Consider the following 14,236-nt stretch of genomic DNA (forward strand, 5'->3'; position numbering starts at 1 on the left):
GATCCAACCTTGGTCTTCATAGCAACCATCAAGTCAACAAGATAGCCATGGATTTCATCTTGATTCCCCACTTTGGGCAGAAGCACATTGCGAAAGACACGATGCATGATGTCATAGACCTTCACCAAATCCTTAGATTCACCAATAATACCACGGCCCCGAATGTACAGAGGGGCAAGCTTCTCCTTGGGCATGAGGTCAGGATGATCATGGGGGCGAATGCCACCCCTTCCTTCCAGACCGGTATCATCGTACCCAATAGCATTGCAGAAGGTCCTCCAGGGAACTTGAAAGAGCTCATCACGACACATGAAAGTGAGGGTGCGCGCGTCATCTTCTCCAAACTGAACGGTGGCATAGAACTGATGGATGAGTTGAACATCAAAGTCACAGTTGACGGACATGAGCTTGACAAGATCAAACTCCTCACAGAGAGCCAAAGCCTCACCAAAATACTCCAGGTTGTTCCGCCAATGATCAAGATCGATGGTCCACTGCTTGGCATATCTGTTCTTGTGTGCTCAAAGAGTTCATGAACAATTCGTACTTGCATCTCATTCCGAAACTGAATAGTGGTCCAACGAGGACCTACGAGAACCACATAAGGATTCTTTGAGCGGAGGGCTTCCCAATCCTTGGCTTTCCAACGGTGGAGTGGCATTATCACACGTTGTTTGACAGCGGCAGACTTTTCACGGCGAGTGGGCTTGGTGGGGATCACAACTTCGTCTTCAGAGTCAGCCGAGCGCGGAGCCCATCGAACCCTCTTCTTGGTCTTGCTAGGAGTAGGGAGAGAACTGGAGCCACCTGAACACAAACACGAAGGGGACACACGAAACCAACAGGAATGAGAGGAAAGCACACGAAAATGCAACACAAAGAAACCAGAACAGTGTTGTGGTACATATCTACCGGTTGAACCGGATCCCCCACCGGTAGAACCGCCCCACCGGTTGTACCGCCCGTCTGGGCGGTAGAACCGCTGACAGTGGCACTACCAGGGTAGTTAGATCTGTTCAAGACGTGCAAATCACTCAAGCAATATTCGGAGTTCTAAGTACTGCACAGACACAAGAAGAACGACGGTCTCTCCCAACCAAAGAACAACCACAACACTAGGAGGATAAGGTAATGCCCTAGAACAAGAAGAAAACCTAGAACGAAGAACGAAGAACAAGGACATTACCACCATCCATGGGAGAAGACCGGAAGGCTTCCACGGAGAGAATCCTCGGAGAACCCTCGGGACCGAAGCGCGGGGCGCACTCTGGGATGAGGCAGAGGTGACCGGCGGCTAGGGCAAGCAGGAGGCGACTGGGGACGAAGGGAAAAAAAGAAAACCCTTCGCCCCGTCGGATATAAATAGGCCCGTAGCCGCGCGGCGGTAGAACCGCTCCTAGGACCGGTTGTACCGCAAGTCAGGTGACCGGAAGTACCGCCCGAAATGGGCGGTACAACCGCCCAAGCACTAAAGGCAACCCAACTGGGGCAGCACAACCAGGTATCAGCGGTAGAACCGCCCGTGACACCGGTTGTACCGCCCGACCACCAAAGCCCAGACCAAAAAGAAACAAGAAAAATGGGACAACACAAAAGAAAAGGAAACACGAAGGGAAAACAAAAGCAACCACACACAAGCTGAGCGAGCTCAGTCCTCTCTCTTAAGAGAGGGCGATGGCCGAAGCCACCTATGTTTGAGTCAAGTGTTATGGCACCGCGAAGAATTATCCTTGGGCCCATGACCAACACTCGTCTTTGAAGCACAGATGCCATCAACAATGGCTAATGTGAAAGAGGTGATCGATTTATGCATGATGGGGGGAGGGAGAGTTCATTGATAGAACAACACTCCCCCTATGTCTATGCCTACACCTAAACTAGACAACACGTTGAATGTGGTGGGGGTGTACGGGTTCAAGTCACATTGCTCAAATCAATGATATTTAGCTCATGCCTTAACTCGCGAAATCTTGCTTCATCCAAGGGCTTCGTGAAAATATCTGCAAGGTTATCATGAGTGTTGACATACTTGAGCTCGATCTCTCCTCGCCTAATGTGATCCCGGATGAAGTGATACCAAATCTCAATGTGCTTCGTCTTGAAGTGTTGTACCGGGTTGAGAGAAATCTTGATGGCACTTTCATTATCAAACCAAAGAGGCACTTTGTCACAAATGACACCGTACTCCTTTAAAGTTTGCCTCATCCATAGGAGTTGAGCACAACAACTACCAGCCGCCACATACTCTGCTTCGGTGGACGAGAGGGACACACAACTTTGCTTCTTGGAAGACCAACTTACCAAAGAGCAACCAAGAAATTGGCACCCTCTGGAAGTGGACTTCCTATCCACTTTGTCCCCCGCCCAATCGGAATCCGTGAAACCTTCAAGCTTGAAATTTGCTCCTCTTGGGTACCATAAGCCAAAGTTTGGGGTATGAGCCAAATATCGAAAGATTTGCTGTCTGGATACCCCCTAATCCAGGACTCCCTCAGTGACCACAGGTCCCCGAGTGAGTATCATTGAGGATCATTCGGCCTTCTTCCGGCGTGATGCATTTCTGGCAGACTCCAGTTACACTTTCCTTGAACAACTGACCTTTTATCACGGTAAAGGCTTTAGATCGTCGGACGATATGTCGAGCCTCTTCTTCATCCTCTAGAAGTTCTTTCCTAAGAATGTATGCAATGTAGGGCACTGTCCAGTCAGGAGTGATGACCAAAACCTCCATGACTAAATCGACCACGGCTGGGATTTTGACTTCAGTCCGATCTGTTGCGCTCTTAGGCTGTGGGGGCTCTTCAATGAAAGGATCTTCCTGAACTAAAGGTGAATGAATGTGCTCCAAAAACACATTGCTGGGAATGGCTTCCCTCTTAGACCCTATCTTTGCCAACTCATCTGCAGCTTGATTTTTCAGTCGGGGTATATGGTGAAGCTCCAACCCTTCAAACTTATTTTCCAGCTTTCTTACCGCATTGCAATAACCAGTCATGGCTGGGCTCCTAACATCCAACTCTTTAATTACTTGATTAACCACCAAATCCGACTCGCCGTAGACCATAAGGCGACGGACGCCGAGTGAAATGGCCATACGCAACCCGTACAAAAGTGCTTCATATTCAGCTTGGTTATTGGAAGAATCAAAATGAATCTGGAGAACATAGCTGAGCTTGTCTCCACGGGGGGATACCAGCATACCCCAGCACCTGAACCATTCAGCATGTTGGAGCCATCGAAGAACATAGTCCAATGCTCTGAGTGAAATTGAGTCGGCAATTGCTGCTCAATCCACTCGGCAAGAAAATCTGCGATTGCTTGGGACTTGATAGCTTTCTTTGCCTCAAACTTGATATCCAATGGAAGGAGTTCAATCGCCCATTTTGCCACTCGACCAGTTGCATCTCTGTTGTTCAGAATTTCAGATAATGGTGCGTTGCTGATGACTGTAATGGAGTGATCAGAGAAATAATGTGCAACCTTCTTCATGGTCATGTAGATTCCATAGACAAGCTTCTGATAATGTGGATATCGTTGCTTGGATGGAGTCAAAACTTCAGAGAGATAATATACTGGGCGCTGAACCTTGTAAGCTTTTCCTTCTTCTTCTCGCTCGACCGTGAGTACTGTACTGACAACTTCTCTAGTGGCTGCAATATAAAGCAGTAAAGGCTCTTTGCTGATTGGCGCAGCAAGCACCGGCTGGGTGGAATGCAGGGTTTTGAGCTCTGCAAATGCTACATCAGCTTCCTCAGTCCACTTGAACTTCTTCATCAATCGGTAAAGAGGTAAGGCCTTTTCACCGAGACGAGAAATGAATCGACTCAAGGCGGCCAAACAAATAGTCAACTTCTGAACGTCATGCACACGCACAGGGCGTTTCATTCGGAGGATGGTATCAACTTTTTCTGGATTGGTGTCAATCCCTCGTTCGGAAATGAGAAAACCAAGTAACTTTCCACCTGGAACTCTGAATGTGCACTTTGACGGATTAAGCTTGATATCGTACCTTCTTAGGTTGGCAAAGGTTTCTGCGAGGTCAGTTAGTAGGTCGGAACCTTTGCGAGACTTGACCACAATGTCATCCATGTATGCTTCCACATTCCGACTGATTTGAGTGAGCAGGAACTTCTGAATCATTCTCATTAATGTGGCTCCGGCATTTTTAACCAAATGGCATGGCAACATAGCAAAAGCACACGAATGGGGTGATGAAGGCTGTTTTTATTTCATCGGAACCATACAGTCGGATCTGATGATACCCGGAATATGCATCTAAAAAAGACAAGCGCTCACACCCCGCCGTCGAGTCAACAATCTGATTGATGCAGGGGAGAGGGAAATGATATTTCGGGCAGGCCCGATTGATATGCTTGAACTCAATGCACATACGAAGTGAATCGTCCTTCTTAGGGACCATGACTACATTGGCCAGCCACTCAGAGTGGTAGATCTCACGGATGAACTCTGCTGCTAGGAGCCGAGTCACTTCCTCGCCAATTGCCTTTCTCTTCTGTACGACGGACCATCGAAGATGCTCTTTGACGGGTTTTATCTTGGGGTCGATAAGCAAACGGTGCTCAGCCAGTCCCCTGGGTACACCCGGCATGTCAGAAGGTTTCCATGCAAAGATGTCCCAGTTCTCACGGAGGAACTGGATGAGCGCTTCTTCCTATTTGCTGTCGAGTGTCATTGATATATGAGTCGGTGAGGCATTGGGATCAGTCGGGTGAATATGAATCGACTTTGTTTCACCAGACGACTGAAATGCAGAATCTGTGGCAGGCTTCTTAGCTCAGAGCAAATCACTCGGATCTGCCTTCTTCTGATATTCTTGAAATTCAAATGCTGCCATTTGCGCATCAGCAATTTTGGAACCTTTCTGGAAGCACCCCTCCGCATTTTGCCGATTGCCAGTAACTGTGATCACGCCTCTGGGGCCAGGCATCTTCAACTTGAGGTACACGTAACATGGTCGAGCCATAAAACGTGCGTAGGTAGGCCTGCCCAAAATGGCATGATAAGCACTCTGGAAATCCACAACTTCAAATGTCAATTTTTCCTTACGGAAATTCTTGTAATCACCGAAAACCACGTCAAGGGCGATTTGGCTGAGTGATTCGGCCTTCTTTCCAGGGATAATGTGATGACCCACAAGTATAGGGGATCTATCGTAGTCCTTTCGATAAGTAAGAGTGTCGAACCCAATGAGGAACAGAAGGAAATGATAAGCGGTTTTCAGCAAGGTATTCTCTGCAAGTACTGAAATAAGTGGTAATAGATAGTTTTGTGATAAGATAAATTGTAACGAGCAACAAGTAACTAAAGTAAATAAGGTGCAGCAAGGTAGCCCAATCCTTTTTGTAGCAAAGGACAAGCTGGAACAAACTCTTATAATAAGAAAAGCGCTCCCGAGGACACATGGGAATATCGTCGAGCTAGTTTTCATCACGCTCATATGATTCACGTTCGGTACTTTGATAATTTGATATGTGGGTGGACCGGTGCTTGGGTGTTGTTCTTACTTGAACAAACATCCCACTTATGATTAACCTCTATTGCAAGCATCCGCAACTACAACAAAAGATTAAGGTAAACCTAACCATAGCATGAAACATATGGATCCAAATCAGCCCCTTACGAAGCAATGCATAAACTAGGGTTCAAGCTTCTGTCACTCTAGCAACCCATCATCTACTTATTACTTCCCAATGCCTTCCTCTAGGCCCAAATAATGGTGAAGTGTTATGTAGTCGACGTTCACATAACACCACTAGAGGTTAGACAACATACATCTCATCAAAATATCGAATGAATACCAAATTCACATGACTACTAATAGCAAGACTTCTCCCGTGTCCTCAGGAACAAACGTAACTACTCACAGAGCATATTCATGTTCATAATCAGAGGGGTAATAATATGCATAAAGGATCTGAACATATGATCTTCCACCAAGTAAACCAACTAGCATCAACTACAAGGAGTAATCAACACTACTAGCAACCTACTAGCACCAATCCCGGACTTGGAGACAAGAATTGGATACAAGAGATGAACTAGGGTTTGGAGATGAGATGGTGCTGGTGAAGATGTTGATGGAGATTGCCCTCTCCCGATGAGAGGAGCGTTGGTGATGACGATCGTGATGATTTCCCCCTCCCGGAGGGAAGTGTCCCCGGCAGAAAAGCTCCGCCAGAGCCCTAGATTGGTTCCGCCAAGGTTCCACCTCGTGGCGGCGGAGTCTCGTCCCCAAAGGTTGCTTCTGATTTTTTTTCTCATCGAAAGACTTCATATAGGAGAAGATGGGCGTCGGAGAGCCACCAGGGGGCCCACGAGGTACGGGGAGCGCCCAGGGGGGAGGGGCGCGCCCCCACCCTTGCGAGCAGGGTGTGGGCCCCCTGGCCTTCATCTTTGGCGACGATTTTTCTTTATTTATTTTAAGGTATTCCGTGGAGTTTCAGGACTTTTGGAGTTGCGCAGAATAGCCCTTCAATATTTGCTCCTTTTCTAGCCCAGAATTCCAGCTGTCGGCATTCTCCCTCTTCATGTAAAACTTGTAAAATAAGAGAGAATAGCCATAAGTATTGTGACATAACGTGAAATAATAGCCCATAATGTGATAAATATCAATATAAAAGCATGATGCAAAATGGACGTATCAACTCCCCCAAGCTTAGACCTCGGTTGTCCTCAAGCGAAAAGCCGATAACAATAAATATGTCCTCGTGTTTAGAGGTAGAGGCGTCGATAAAAAATAAAATACGGACATGAAGGCATCATGATTATTCTCATAACAGCAACATATATAAATTTTGTCATATGATTACTTATGTTAAAGTGATGATCTTTTCACAAAGCCAAAGTATGAATCAAAAACCTTATTGAGCACCAAAAAATTATACCCTCAGTCATTGAAGCAATTGCAATTTATCATAACATCGGAAAGAGTCTATTTCAGAGCTTAAAAGCAAGTCCACATACTCAACTATCACTTAGTCCTTCATAATTGCTAACACTCACGCAATACTTGTGGTTACGGAGTTTTAACCGGACACAGAGAAAGATAGGGGCTTATAGTTTTGCCCCACAACCTTTTACCTCAAGGGTAATGTCAACAATAATAATTCATACTCCCCTACATCCAATTAGATATATATATATATATATCATGTTCTTTCCAACATGCTGGGCTTGCCAAAGGATAAAATGAAAAAGGAAAGGTGAAGATCACCGTGACTCTTGCATAAGGTAGAGCATAATAATAAAAGATAGGCCCTTCGCAGAGGGAAGCAGAGGTTGCCATGCGCTTTTATGGTTGGATGCACAAAATCTTAATGCAAAAGAACGTCACTTTATATTGCCCCTTGTATGTGAACCTTTATTATATAGTCCGTCACTTTTATTGCGTCCACAACAAGTTCGTACAAAGCTTATTTCTCTGCACTAATAAGTCATACATATTTAGAGAGCAATTTTTATTGCTTGCACCCATGTGATTATGTCTCCTTCTTTGTTGTTGGCGGTGGAGGTGTTGTTGATGATGCAAGCTTGTCGTCCACCTTCCATGGCATAGGCTCACCCTCATAGAAGGATGATCGAGTCTCCGGAATCCTCAAATCTGCAATGGAAACAGCTCGAAACGAAAGCACAGGATATTTGTGTGATACGGTCGTCAAAACCTTCGGGAGAATATATAATAAATTTTTATAGATCAAAATACGTATCGTGCAAGAAAACGGAGTCCGGAGGGGACACGAGGTGCTCACGAGGTAGGGGGACGCGCCCAGGGGGAGGGGCGCGCCCTCCACCCTTGTGGAGGCCTCGTGTCCTCCCCGGACTGCTACTTATTTTTCTATTTTTCTAAATATTCCAAAACGGAGAAATATTGCCTTAGAATTTGTTTTGGAGTCGGTTTACTTACCGTACCACATACCTATTCCTTTTCGGAGTCTGGAACGTTCTGGAAAGTGTCCCTTATGTATTCCTCCGGGGTTACGGTTTTAATAATATTAGTTTCAACATTTATAGGATTACCTGAGATATAGTGTTTGACCCTTTGACCGTTTACCACGTTCGGATTTGTGCCTGCGAAGTTGTTGATTTTTATGGCACCGGAACAATAGACCTCCTCGATAACGTAGGGACCTTCCCATTTAGAGAGAAGTTTTCCTGCAAAAAATCTTAAACGAGAGTTGTATAGCAATACATAATCACCTACATTAAACTCACGCTTTTGTATCCTTTTATCATGCCATCTTTTAACTTTTTCTTTAAACAACTTGGCATTTTCATAGGCTTGGGTTCTCCATTCATCAAGTGAGCTAATATCAAATAACCTCTTCTCACCGGCAAGTTTGAAATCATAGTTGAGCTCTTTAATAGCCCAATATGCCTTATGTTCTAGTTCGAGAGGTAAGTGACATGCTTTTCCATAAACCATCTTATACGGAGACATACCCATAGGATTCTTATATGCAGTTCTATAGGCCCATAATGCATCATCAAGTTTCTTGGACCAATTCTTTCTAGACCTATTAACAGTCTTTTGCAAAATTAATTTTAGCTCTCTATTGCTCAATTCTACTTGACTACTAGACTGTGGGTGATAAGGAGATGCAATTCTATGATTAACGTCATATTTAGCAAGCATTTTACGGAAAGCACCATGAATAAAATGTGAACCACCATCAGTCATTAAATATCTAGGGACTCCAAACCTTGGAAAAATAACTTCCTTAAGCATTTTAATAGAAGTGTTATGATCAGCACTACTAGTTGGAATAGCTTCTACCCACTTAGTAACGTAATCAACAGCAACTAAAATATGTGTGTATCCATTAGAGGCAGGAAAAGGTCCCATATAATCAAAGCCCCAAACATCAAATGGTTCAATAACAAGTGAATAATTCATAGGCATTTCTTGACGTCTACTAATATTACCAATTCTTTGACATTCATCACAAGATAAAACAAACTTACGGGCATCCATGAAGAGAGTAGGCCAATAAAAACCAGATTGCAATACCTTATGTGCAGTTCTATCTCCAGCGTGGTGTCCTCCATAAGCTTCGGAGTGACACTTGCGTAGGATCTGTTCCTGTTCATGCTCAGGCACACAACATCTAATAACACCATCTACTCCTTCTTTATAAAGATGTGGGTCATCCCAAAAGTAGTGTCGCAAATCATAAAATAACCTTTTCTTTTGTTGGTATGTGAAGCTAGGTGGTATAAATTTAGCAACAATATAATTAGCATAATCAGCATACCATGGAGTGCTACGAGAAGTGCTTACGACATTTAATTGTTCATCAGGAAAGCTATCATCAATAGGTAATGGGTCATCAAGAACATTCTCTAACCTAGATAAGTTGTCTGCGACGGGGTTCTCAGCTCCTTTTCTATCAACAATATGCAAATCAAATTCTTGCAGCAAGAGAACCCATCTAATAATTCTAGGTTTAGCATCTTTCTTTTCCATAAGATATTTAATAGCAGCATGATCGGTGTAAATAGTTACTTTAGAATCAACAATATAGGGTCTGAATTTATCACAAGCAAATACAACTGCTAAAAGTTCCTTTTCGGTAGTAGCATAATTTCTTTGAGCATTGTCTAGAGTCTTACTAGCATAATGGATAACATTTAATTTCTTATCAACTCTTTGCCCTAGAACAGCACCTACAGCATAATCACTAGCATCACACATAAATTCAAAGGGTAAATTCCAATCAGGTGGCTGAACAATAGGTGCAGAGACTAATGCTTTCTTAAGTATTTCAAATGCTTCTACACAATCATCATCAAAGACAAATGGTACATCTTTTTGTAACAAATTAGTCAGAGGCCGAGAAATTTTTGAGAAGTCCTTAATGAACCTCCTATAAAACCTGGCATGACCAAGGAAACTTCTTATACCTTTGATGTCCTTGGGACATGGCATCTTTTCAATAGCATCAACCTTGGCTTTATCAACTTCAACACCTCTTTCAGAAACTTTGAGTCCCAAAACAATACCTTCATTAACCATAAAGTGGCACTTTTCCCAATTCAAGACAAGATTAGTTTCTTCACATCTCTGCAAAACTCGATCAAGATTGCTCAAGCAATCATCGAAAGAGGAACCATAGATGGAAAAATCGTCCATGAAAACCTCACAAATCTTTTCACAAAAGTTAGAGAATATAGCCATCATGCATCTTTGAAAGGTAGCAGGTGCATTACATAAACCAAAAGGCATGCGTCTATAAGCAAAAGTACCAAAAGGGCATGTAAAAGTAGTCTTTGATTGATCTTTAGCCGACACAGGTATTTGAGAGAAACCAGAATAACCATCTAGAAAGCAATAATGTGTATGTTTGCATAATCTTTCTAGCATTTGGTCAATAAAAGGTAAGGGGTAATGATCTTTCTTAGTAGCTTTATTTGATTTGCAAAAATCGCTTACCATCCTATAACCTGTTATAATTCTTTGCGGAATTAATTCATCTTTATCATTAGGGACAACAGTAATACCTCCCTTCTTAGGGACACAATGGACAGGACTTACCCACTGACTATCAGCAACGGGATAAATTATACCTGCCTCCAGAAGCTTGAGTATTTCCTTTCTTACCACTTCTTTCATTTTAGGATTCAAACACCGTTGAGGATCACAAACTGGTTTGGCATCCGCTTCCAAATTTATTTTATGCTGACATAAAGTGGGACTAATGCCCTTAAGATCATCAAGAGTATATCCAACAGCGGCACGGTGCTTCTTCAGAGTTTTCAATAATCTTTCTTCTTCATGCTCTGAAAGGTTAGAACTAATAATAACATGATATATTTTCTTTTCATCAAGATAAGCATACTTAAGATTATCAGGCAACGGTTTAAGCTCAAATACGGGATCACCCTTGGGTGGAGGAGGATCCCCTAGGATTTCAACACGCAAATTGTCTTTCAGAATAGGTTCCTGTTTAAAGAATACTTCATTTATTTCTCTTCTTTCATTCATAAACATATCATTTTCATGGTCTAGCAAATAATGTTCCAAAGGATCACTGGGAGGTACGGCAATAGAAGCAAGACCAATAATTTCATCCTTACTAGGCAATTCTTCCTCACAATGTTGTTTACTAAATTTAGAGAAATTAAACTCATGAACCATGTCATCCAAGCCAACAGTAACAACATTCTTTTTGCAGTCTATCGTAGCATTAACAGTATTCAAGAAGGGTCTACCAAATATAATGGGACAAAAGCTATCTTGCGGAGAAGTAAGAACAAGAAAATCAGCAGGATATTTAGTTTTCCCACACAAGACTTCAACATCTCTAACAATCCCAATTGGTGAAATAGTATCTCTATTGGCAAGTTTAATTGCGACATCAATACCTTCTAATTCAGCAGGTGCAATTTCATTCTTAATTTCTTCGTATAAAGTATGTGGTATAACACTAGCACTCGCACCCATATCACATAAACCATGGTAACAATGATCTCCTATTTTAACAGAAATAACAGGCATGCCTACCACAGGTCTATGTTTATCTTTAGCACAGGGTTTAGCAATTCTAGCAGTTTCACCTTCGAACTGAATAACATGCACATCAATATTATCAGACAAGAGATCTTTAACAATTGCAATATTGGGTTCTACTTTAACTTGCTCAGGAGGTACATAAGTTCTGATATTGCTTTTACGAACAACAGTTGAAGCTTTAGCATGATCCTTTACTCTAACAGGGAAAGGTGGTTTCTCAACATAAGAGGTGGGAACAATAGGATCATTATAAGTGATAGTCTTTTCTTCAACTTTAATAGGTGCAGCTACTTTTACTTCTATGGGAGGATGATATTTAAACCACTTCTCCTTAGGGAGATCAACATAAGTAGCAAAAGATTCACAGAAAGAAGCTACTATCTCAGAGTCAAGTCCATATTTAGTGCTAAACTTACGGAAAATATCGGTATCCATAAAAGATTTAACACAATCAAACTTAGGTGTCATACCTGACTCCTTACCTTCGTCGAGGTCCCAATCTTCAGAGTTGCGTTTAATTCTATCCAATAAATTCCATCTGAATTCAATAGTCTTCATCATAAAAGAGCTAGCACAAGAAGTATCGAGCATGGTGCGATTGTTATTAGAAAGCCGAGCATAGAAATTCTGAAGAATTGTTTCTCTTGAGAGGTCATGATTGGGGCATGAATATCACATTGATTTAAGCCTCCCCCAAGCTTGAGCGATGCTTTCTCCTTCGCGAGGCCAAAAATTATATATATAATTGCGATCACGATGAACAAGATGCATAGGGTAATACTTTTGATGAAAATCCAATTTCACTCTTTTATAGTTCCATGATCTCGTATCACATAGCCTATACCATGTCAATGCGCCTTCCTTCAAAGATAAAGGAAAAGCCTTCTTCTTAACAACATCATCGGGTATACCTGCAAGCTTAAATAGTCCACAAATATCATCCACATAGCGAAGATGCTCGTCAGGATGCTTTGTTCCATCTCCTGTAAAAGTATTAGCCAGCAGTTTTTCCATAATACCCGAAGGAAATTCAAAAGGAGTTTCATTTTCAATAGGTTCAGTAGGTTGAGGGGCAACTCTTTGCTCTACTGGAAGGGGTGAAGATACCCCGAACAAGCCCCTCATAGAATTACTTTCCATAGTAACAAGTGACAGAAAATTTCAGCACACTATATAAATTTTTCCTTACCAAATTCCACCTACCAAAGGCCCTACAGTCCCCGGCAACGGCGCCAGAAAAGAGTCTTTATGACCCACAAGTATAAGGGATCTATCGTAGTCCTTTCGATAAGTAAGAGTGTCGAAGGAACAAAAGTAAATGATAAGCGGTTTTCAGCAAGGTATTCTCTGCAAGTACTGAAATAAGTGGTAACAGATAGTTTTGGGATAAGATAAGTTGTAACGAGCAACAAGTAACAAAAGTAAATAAGGTGCAGCAAGGTAGCCCAATCCTTTTTGTAGAAAAGGACAAGCCAGAGCAAACTCTTATAATAAGAAAAGCGCTCCCGAGGACACATGGGAATATCGTCAAGCTAGTTTTCATCACGCTCATATGATTCGCGTTCGGTACTTTGATAATTTGATATGTGGGTGGACCGGTGCTTGGGTGTTGTTCTTACTTGAACAAACATCCCACTTATGATTAACCTCTATTGCAAGCATCCGCAACTACAACAAAAGTATTAAGGTAAACCTAACCATAGCATGAAACATATGGATCCAAATCAGCCCCTTACGAAGCAACGCATAAACTAGGGTTCAAGCTTCTATCACTCTAGCAATCCATCATCTACTTATTACTTCCCAATGCCTTCCTCTAGGCCTAAATAATGGTGAAGTGTTATGTAGTCAATGTTCACATAACACCACTAGAGGTTAGACAACATACATCTCATCAAAATATCGAACGAATACCAAATTCACATGACTACTAATAGCAAGACTTCTCCCGTGTCCTCAGGAACAAACGTAACTACTCACAAAGCATATTCATGTTCATAATCAGAGGGGTAATAATATGCATAAAGGATCTGAACATATGATCTTCCACCAAGTAAACCAACTAGCATCAACTACAAGGAGTAATCAACACTACTAGCAACCTACTAGCACCAACCCCGGACTTGGAGACAAGAATTGGATACAAGAGATGAACTAGGGTTTGGAGATGAGATGGTGCTGGTGAAGATGTTGATGGAGATTGCCCTCTCCCGATGAGAGGAGCGTTGGTGATGACGATGGTGATGATTTCCCCCTCCCGGAGGGAAGTGTCCCCGGCAGAAAAGCTCCGCCAGAGCCCTAGATTGGTTCCGCCAAGGTTCCGCCTCGTGGCGGCGGAGTCTCGTCCCCAAAGGTTGCTTCTGATTTTTTTTCTCATCGAAAGACTTCATATAGGAGAAGATGGGCGTCGGAGAGCCACCAGGGGGCCCACGAGGTAGGGGGAGCGCCCAGGGGGGAGGGGCGCGCCCCCACCCTTGCGAGCAGGGTGTGGGCCCCCTGGCCTTCATCTTTGGCGACGATTTTTCTTTATTTATTTTAAGGTATTCCGTGGAGTTTCAGGACTTTTGGAGTTGCGCAGAATAGCCCTTCAATATTTGCTCCTTTTCTAGCCCAGAATTCCAGCTGCCGGCATTCTCCCTCTTCATGTAAACCTTGTAAAATAAGAGAGAATATCCATAAGTATTGTGACATAACATGAAATAACAT

Source organism: Triticum dicoccoides, chromosome 2B (genome assembly GCF_002162155.2).
Source record: "Triticum dicoccoides isolate Atlit2015 ecotype Zavitan chromosome 2B, WEW_v2.0, whole genome shotgun sequence".
In the NCBI taxonomy this organism is placed as follows: Eukaryota; Viridiplantae; Streptophyta; class Magnoliopsida; order Poales; family Poaceae; genus Triticum; species Triticum dicoccoides.